Genomic DNA, 9376 nt, shown 5'->3' on the forward strand with positions numbered 1-9376 from the left:
GCAGCCGGGCACTCTCAAACCCGTGCAACAACGGTAGCCCCAAAAAAACAACAAAAAATCCAATGCCAAAGGGGAAAAAGGGTGTCCCTGCAGGACACAAAAAATAACACCCAATCATCCCCAATGTCTAAGCCGCAGGACATGTCTATGAAAGAAGAAAACCACAATAACCATATGCACAAGCGGAAGAGAGGAGGGGCAATGACCAGGACAGGAAACTAAGATAAGTAGAAGTTCAGTCTTACCAGGAAGCTAAGATCACAAACCTTGGCAAAAATCAAAATCGTAGCCTTTCTATGATGAAGGTCTAGTACATATACAGTTGGTAAATTATCTGAGCATCCACGCACAGAAGAGTGATAAGCCTGGTTGGACCTTCAGTTTAACATCAAGTGGTTGCTTATAGTCTAGAACCAAGTCACAAAATTGCATCAGTGACATTGGTTTAATACAAAGAGTCACCAAAATGAATAATCATTCTGTATAACAACTTACTCTACCTGCACTGTCGTGGCTTCATGTCTATATATCTGACATGAAATCCAAAACCAACTATTAATCCACACCATTATATGCATCTTGGAAAGACATCCAACAGAGAAAATCCAAGGACAATACGAAGACTAGGAGGAAGAAAATAATTAACTGTGGGTGAAGGCTTTTCCCTTGCAGGCACGATTGAGGACGGCACCACACATCGACGGAGAACACGCAGGCCTCACTGCTGGCCGCTATGGAAGGTGTTGAACATGTGGGTGCAGGAGGAGACGGTGGCTGCCTCGACTGTGGTGGGGGCCAGGACCATAAAATCAGATGGAGAGACGGAGAGGTTACCCTAGAAGGACCACGACGTGCACCATCCCTCCAGCCACCGCATCCGTCGGGTTGTCGTGGCCCTTCTTCTGGGATCCCCAGCCTACTCCTCTGTCTCAGCCTCTCCTTTGGCGCGTGGTCCACCCCTACGGTCTTGCTCCATCTTCGTGAGCTCCGGGCCACCGATCCCCTTCCTTGTCTGCGAACCCCACTCCTCTGCCTCCTACTCCTCAACCGCAGCCTCTCCTCCGTGAGTGAGGGGACAAGGACCATGGTGGCGGCGGCGTGTGGGAGAGGCTGCGAGAAGTCGAAGCGAAACACCGCCACATCGAACACAAGGGCTATACGCAAGCCTTGCGACCCCTGCTGCGAGTTGACCCTAACGACCTCCCCAACTTACATACATACATGTGGGGCCCGAGTGACTTTCACCAGACACGATTAACCAGAGGGCTGCATTTCTTGGGAGCTTAGTATCTGTAAGGATTCTAGTTCCTCTCCCACAAAAAGGGGTTCTAGATTGAGGCAACTCACCTGCTAGTAAGAGCATCTACAGCCGGACTTGGTAAATCTGGCCTCTCAAAGGCCCTCGTGCATTGATCGGGAACCCCTCAAATAATGTAATTCATATTCAGACACCTTAATTATCATATCTCAAGTCCATACAAACTCATGCAACTACGTCGATGCACACACATCGTCAGGCTACTCTACTACTAATAACTAAACATGCCATCGGACTACCAAAATTTGGCATGTTTGGCTATGGTGGAGTTCATCCACAGCTTCCCTTGACCTTCCCGACGCCCTTGCCATCCATCTCACGGAAGTACGGATCGAAGACACAATACAGATTGAGCTGGATCTGCTCATCGCCGGAGCTGTCCTCGTCGTCACTGTCCGCCTTCTCCTCCTTTGGTGGCAGTCCAGCCATGGCACGAACCGCCCGATTCTCCTCTTGGGTGAGGGCGCGCGTGTTTCTCCACTGTTGTTTCTTTACAATGTGCGGGCGGATGGCTTCCTCCTCTACGGCCGCCTACGCAGCCGCATCAGCTGCCTCCAGCGTCGCCATTTCCGCCGCGATATGGGCCTCATCGGCCCTTATCCTCTCCTTCCCACAGTGGGTCGCTCGTTCCCAGTAGGACTCATACTCCGGCTGACTGGTGATGGGGAATGATAGGTTTTTCGGCTGTCGTGACCGCTAGGATCCAGCACTAGAGGACCCGAGTGCCCGGTGAGCTGACACTATGGAGTCGCGGCGGACAGATTCGTCCATCGGTCGGGCCAGAGTATGAGTCGGTCTGCCATTGCCTCCTTCAACCAGCACGGATGACACCCCAGTCGACAGATCCTAAGTGGTCGGAGTTCGATCCGCTGCCTACCATGCCGGAGAAGGCCGGAAACCACCGGAGGTGAGCTTAGGTGACAGAGGAGAGTGGAGTGAAGTGACTGGGGTTTGCTCCAGCGAATGGATGGGAACGAATATGTGTGAGGTCGGATGGGCCAGCATAAGCCGGGTCCGACGTGACGGGCGTGCCTCGACGCCCCATATCCGCCCCATATTTGAGCTAAGTGTGGCATTTAGAAAGTAACAAACGTAAGTTTACCTAGAAAGATTACATAGGTCTATCATTATTGCGAAAAGGCTAGCAAATAGACGATACAACTGTGCAAGTGGATGATGCGCCTAACTTTACACACTGATGACCCACGCCCACTGACCCGGTTAGTTAGAGTATCTACAATCAGACTTTGCTAATCCGACCCCTCAAACGCCCGCGGATGTGTCCGGACGTGTCACGGACACTGACCGATCAAGCCTTAAATTTGCCTTCTCACAACCGAACATCTCAATTATCATATCTGAAATTCATACAAATTGCAACTACGTCGATGCATTACACACATCGTCCGGCTACTACATCACTAATAACATGCCATCAGACAACCAAAATTTGGCATGTCTGGCTACGGTGGAGATCATCCACGGCTTCCCTTGCCCTTCTCGGTGCACTTGTCGTCCTTGTCGTGGAAGTACTGGTCGTTTTGGGTCTCACGAGTCACAAACCTTGCCAACATTGTAGGACACACCATCCGTGGTTCAGTAAAGTTCGGGGCTAAGGGCATCTCCAATGGTAACCCGCAAATTTCCTCATGCATCCGTCCGCGGACAAGGGGGACCAGTCCGGGGACACAGATGCGGAAGGACGACATCCCACGCTAGCTGGATACATTTCAAACTCTTTTTCAACAAACCGGATGAAATTTATGCAAACTCGGCTGGATTTCATATAAGCATGACAGATTTCATACAAACTGGATGAAAAGTTACATTTTGGACATATTTTCAACTAAAAAGGTAAAACTATGTGCACGTACAGTCGTGTGGAGCTCCACTCCCATGACAAGGATACACTACACTTGTCTACGGCCGATTGTGGCGGATCCCTTTGTCTTCCCCATGTCCGGCAACCTGCTAACCCGACTGCCGGGAGTCCCGAGGCATATTCTTCCTCCGTATCTTCCCTATATCTGGCTGTGCCGCTCGGTGGAGTGGCAAAGAGGTGCTTCAGCCGGAGGGGAAGGTGCTTCCATGGAGCCCAGACGGGTGTGTCCAGGATGGTCTGGGATAAAGACCAGACAGGACACCAACTGTACAAGCCGGTGACGCGCCGACGTAGCCATCATGGGATAGAAGCAGCAGCAGCAGCGGCCTCCCGTGTTCTACTTCTTACGATGATGGTGACGGGCGCGAACGTGCGACCGCCACCTCGTCGACATCCTTGCAGCCGTCTTCTTTCTTTGCGTGCATGGCGCGGCTACGCGCGCATTGATAGCAGTGCATGTGCTGCCGTGCTCGCCGCCATGCCGGGATGGAGCAACTCGTCACTCCTCCGTGAGCTGGCTTGGAGCGGCGAGTTGCTAAACCACACGCCGGCTTGGGATGACAACTTGCTCCGTCGGGCTAGGCGAGGGAGGTGGAGCAGCGAACTGCCTCGCTCGTATCCGGCGGGCTCGGTGGGCCACCCAGTCGACTTTTATACTGGAGAACCACTCTTCCGACTCGTCGGATGCCATCGAAAGATTGGAGCGGTTCTCCAGTGTCTGGTGGAAAGAGGAGATGGGGAGCGGCGGGGTGGTGCGATTCTTGCCCGGTGTCTAGTTTGGTTTAAATAGAGGGAAGACGGGAGGAGCCTGCCCGATGTTGCATTTAATGCGGCCCGCTCGTGAACGGACGTGTGGTCGGAGTAGCTTTCTCAGCTTCCACGCGGGTTTAATGAAGGCATTTGAATGCGGCAAGGAGGCCTGTTCAGCCGGGCATGCAGTGAACGGCGCCCTTGGCCGGCGCGCCGCTTCAATGGCGGGGGTAGTGAGAGATTGCGGCCATACAGAGACGCCTTCTGGACGACGGACTCGAAGCGTGCACGAGCAGGGGAGGGGTTTTTGGTGGGCAAAGGCGGTCAGAACAGGGCTTTGGACTTGTCTGGACTACGTTTGTCTCCAGTTTGCGCGAGAAAACGCGTCAAGACCGCACCGCGGACCGATACAGAACCGTGTTGGATGGCTTCCGCTGTTTGAATAGCACGGTCTTGTCACATCCCTAGTTCTGGTATGCTCAAGGCTAGCTAGTCATGTGCGCATCATGTTTACATTCCATTTAAATTTGAAATGGGGATTTGTGAAACCCTCAGAATTCATTTTCTGGAAATGGCCCAAATAAAAAATGCTCCAAAAAGGTCCACGAAAATGTTCATGTTGCTCTCTGAAAATATTGGACAGAGATAAAAATCAAATCAAATTTTTTTAGGAGCTCATAAGTATTTGTTTTGGCCACTTGGATTAATCCAGTAATTATTTTGCCTTGGATATATTTATGTTATATATATATATATAATATGTCCAAAAATTAAGCCAGTTGTTGAGGAGCTCTGGAATAATACCACTAGCCCCGACAAAATTTGGAATAAGAAAATAAAATAGTGTAGTATTTTTATTAAATGAAACAAATGTCAGAAAAATAGAAAAATAAACAAAAACGGAAAAAGCTTACCTAGCGCTTACTGCAGCCATCTGGCGCCTCAGCCGGCCCAGCGGTGCGGCCCACTGGCCCAACCGTCAACCATCGTCCTGCTAGCGACGATAGAAGGACAGGGGCACGCGCCGACGCGCGCGGCCACGCGTCCGGCCTCGACCACGTCTCCCCGCCACCTCCCTATTCTCCACCCTCGTCGCTTGGAACGCCCGCGCATCGGCACGCACCCCCCAAGCCTCTCTCGCTCTCTCCCGTGCCCATTCCCTCTTCCCCCTCGGTCCCTCTCTCGCAGTCGTAATCGCTGTCGCCGCCGTCCACAACCACCGTGGCCTCAGCCACTGCCGCACCTCCCTGACATGCTCCACAGCTCTGTCGCGACCCCCTCTCCCTCCTCACCGAGCCAAGCAACCCGGGGAGCTCCGCTTCGTCCTCAGCAGCGTCGTCTTCATCTTCGGCCGCCCAAGATTGACAGTGACCCTCCGGCCGCTCCAGCCCTTCCCCAAGCTCTCCGACGACGCCCCTGAGTCCATCGTGAGCCCCTGCATCGGTTCTCCCTTCTCCCCTGCCTCCCCGCACTCTGTAGCCTGATACGTCTCCAACGTATCTATAATTTATGAAGCATTCATGCTATTTTATTATCTGTTTTGAATGATTACGGGCTTTATTTTACACTTTTATATTACTTTTGGGACTAACGTTTTAACCGGAGGCCCAACCCATCTTGCTGTTTTATTGCCTATTTCAGTATTTCAAAGAAAAGGAATATCATATGGAGTCCAAACGGAATGAAACCTTCGGCAACGTGATTTTTTGGAAGATTATCATCCTGGAGACTTGGAGTTCACGTCAGAAGATACTCGAGGAGCCTAGGAGATGGGGGGCGCCCCCCTACTGGGCGCGCCCCCTGTCTCGTGGGCCCCTCGAGCACCTCCCGACCGACTTCTTTCGCCTATATATTCCCTCGTACCCTAAAAACATCGAATATCAAGATAGATCAGGAGTTCCGCCGCCGCAAGCCTCTATAGCCACCAAAAACCTCTCGGGAGCCCGTTCTGGCACCCTGCCGGAGGGGGAACCCATCACCAGTGGCCATCTTCATCATCCGGGCGCTATCCATGACGAGGAAGGAGTAGTTCACCCTCGGGGCCGAGGGTATGTACCAGTAGCTATGTGTTTGATCTCTCTCTCTCTCTCTCTCTCTCTCTCTCTCTCTCTCTCTCGTGTTCTCTCTATGGCACGATCTTGATGTATCGCAAGATTTTCTATTATAGTTGGATCTTATGATGTTTCTCCCCCTCTACTCTCTTGTGATGAATTGAGTATCCCTCTTGAAGTTATCTTATCAGATTGAGTCTTTTGTTTGAGAACACTTGATGTATGTCTTGCCACGTTTATCTGTGGTGACAATGGGATATCACGTGCCACTTGATGTATGTTTTGGTGACCAACTTGCGGGTTCCGCCCATGAACCTATGCATAGGGGTTGGCACACGTTTTCTTGACTCTCCGGTAGAAACTTTGGGGCACTCTTTGAAGTACTTTGTGTTGGTTGGATGAATCTAAGATTGTGTGATGCATATCGTATAATCATGCCCACGGATACTTGAAGTGACAATGGAGTATCTAGGTGACATTAGGGTTTTGGTTGATTTGTGTCTTAAGGTGTTATTCTAGTACGAACTCTTGAATAGATTGATCCGAAAGAATAACTTTGAGGTGGTTTCGTACCCTACCATAATCTCTACATTTGTTCTCCGCTATTAGTGGATTTGGAGTGACTCTCTGTTGCATGTTGAGGGCTTGTTATATGATCTATCTATGTTATTATTGTTGAGAGAACTTGCACTAGTGAAAGTATGAACCCTAGGCCTTGTTTCCTATCATTGCAATACCATTTATGCTCACTTTTATCGCTCTCTACCTTACAGTTTTTATAATTTCAGATTACAAAAACCTTTATCTACCATCCATATTGCACTTGTATCACCATCTCTTCGCCGAACTAGTGCACCTATACAATTTACCATTGTATTGGGTGTGTTGGGGACACAAGAGACTCTTTGTTATTTGGTTGCGGGGTTGTTTGAGAGAGACCATCTTCATCCTCCGCCTCCTACGGATTGATAAACCTTAGGTCATCCACTTGAGGGAAATTTGCTACTGTCCTACAAACCTGTGCACTTGCAGGCCCAACAACGTCTACAAGAAGAAGGTTGTGTAGTAGACATCAAGCTCTTTTCTAGCGCCGTTGCCGGGGAGGTGAGTGCTTGAAGGTATATCTTTAGATCTTGCAATCGAATCTTTTTGTTTCTTGTTATATCACTAGTTTAGTTTATAAAAGAAAACTACAAAAAAAACAGAATTGAGTTTGTCTCATACGCTTCATCTTTTTAATATCTTCCGTGAGTATGATAGAAAAGAAAATTTTGCTCAAGTGCTAGAAGAAGAATGCATTAAAATGCTTGATACTAAATCTTCGAATGATGAGCATGATTGCAATGTTGTTAGTATAAACTCTTTGAATATCCATAGTACTAATGATGATTGCACTAGTTATGGTGAAAATGTCTCCTATAAGCATGTTGATTTTTGTGGAGTAGATTGGGTTTGCATGGACACACCAAATAGGGAAAATAGATATTGCAAGAGGCATAAGTATTTACAAACTAAAGGGTTGCAAGAAAGGCTAGATAAGAGTGCGGAGAATTTAAGATATCTTTACCATTGTGAATTTTGGAATGAACAAGATCATTTACATCTCCAATGCAAATTGTTTCATGATCGAATCGTGTCCAAAAATTGTGATGATTTGATCTCCCTTTCCCATTACAATGAACTTAGATTGCTTTTGGGCTATGAAGAATTGAAACGTGCAACTAAGCTTATTCCAAAATTTAATCTTGAGCATTTCCTTGATATTGATCTAGAAAAGATTTATATGTTTTGTGCGGAGAATTGCATTGAAAATTCTTATATTGCCAATTACCTAAAGAAAAGAAAGCAAATAGAAGATGATGAGAATACTAATGAACGGGAAGAGACCTCCCAATATCCTCCTATTATTTTTTATGATGAATCAGGTAACGAGGAGGAGCTTTCTATTCAACCAATCTCATCAATAAGGAGCTCAAAGAAGAGGGTTGAACCCATACATAATGTGAAGAAGAAAAGAAAGAGAAGGGGCAGCAAAGGTAAAAAGGTATCCCTCCCAAATGATGTTGCTCCTACTACTGGTGCTATCCATATTTTTAACGATGAGAGTGATTATGCTTATGATATGAAAGAGCCCAAGCTTGGGGAAGCTATGTTTGATGAGTATGAAATATTTGAGAATATATTTGCTGAAATTAATGTTTATCCCAAGCTTGGGGATGCTACGTTTAATGAAGATGATATTTTTAGCCTCCCAAGTTTTGATATGAAAAGTTGTTATGATGATAGCATGCCTTGTACCTATGATGATTATATTGATGAAAGTGGGTTTGGAGGAGTGTCAACTTTAGGAAGTAGTGATCCCACTATTTTGGAGGATGTTGAATCTTATAACATTTATGAAAGTGGATTTGGAAGAGTGTCAACTTTATTTAGTGATGACTCCACTATATTGGAAGAGGTTTCAATCGATTATGATGAGAACGAAGTTGCTACTTATGATGATTATTGTGATGAAACTTATGCTATAAAAAGTAGTGATGAATATATTTATAAAACTTGTCATGATTATGATTACCATTTTTTTGAACATTACTCTTTTAATGTGGAAACAATTTTTAGTGTTCAAGTCTCTTATGATACTCTCACTATTCCGAATGAGAAGAATTTTGCTTGTGGAGAGTAGTAATTTTTCTATGCTTGTAGATCATGAAAAGAATGGTTTAGGTTCTGGTTATATTGTTGAATTCATTCATGATGCTACTGAAAATTATTATGAGGGAGGAACATATGCTTGTAGGAATTGCAATAATATCAAGTTTCCTCTCTATGTGTTAAATTTTTTGAAGCTATGCTTGTTTTGCCTTCCTATGCTAGTTGATTATTGTTCCCATAAGTTGTTTGCTCACAAAATCCCTATGCATAGGAAGTGGGTTAGACTTAAATGTGCTAGTCATATGCTTCATGATGCTCCCGTTATGTTTCAATTCTTATCTTTTATGTGAGCATCATTGCCATCATCTTGCCTAGCTAAAAAGGCATTAAAGAAAAGCACTTGTTGGGAGACAACCCAATATTTACCCTTTCTGTTTTTGTGTGTCCACATGATTATTCTACTGTATTAATCATATTTTATAGCTTTTATTTCAATAAAGTGCCAAGTAGAACCTTTGTGAAGACTTGGGTGAAGTCTTTATGATCTTGCTGTAAAAAACAGAAACTTTTGCGCTCACGAGATTAGCTGCCATTTTTTACTGGAGAGTGATTTTAGGTTGTTTATTTTTGCAGATGTTTAATATACAAATTCCTCAGGTACACCAATTTATTTCATAATTTTTTGAGTTCCATAAGTAGACGTTTGATACAGATTACTACAGA

General features: G+C 46.4%; 1 long non-coding RNA gene across 1 annotated transcript; it reads right to left on the reverse strand.

Annotated features, from left to right (window-relative positions):
• Positions 1-267: 267 nt before the first annotated feature.
• LOC119339471 lies at positions 268-1165 on the reverse strand. The gene is made up of 2 exons (XR_005164174.1): positions 647-1165; positions 268-530 (listed from the first exon to the last, which is right to left on the reverse strand). It is a non-coding gene; the product is annotated as an uncharacterized LOC119339471 (long non-coding RNA).
• Between the last annotated feature and the right edge of the window lie 8211 nt (positions 1166-9376).

The sequence above is a fragment of the Triticum dicoccoides genome, chromosome 7B (assembly GCF_002162155.2).
Source record: "Triticum dicoccoides isolate Atlit2015 ecotype Zavitan chromosome 7B, WEW_v2.0, whole genome shotgun sequence".
Lineage (NCBI taxonomy): Eukaryota > Viridiplantae > Streptophyta > Magnoliopsida > Poales > Poaceae > Triticum > Triticum dicoccoides.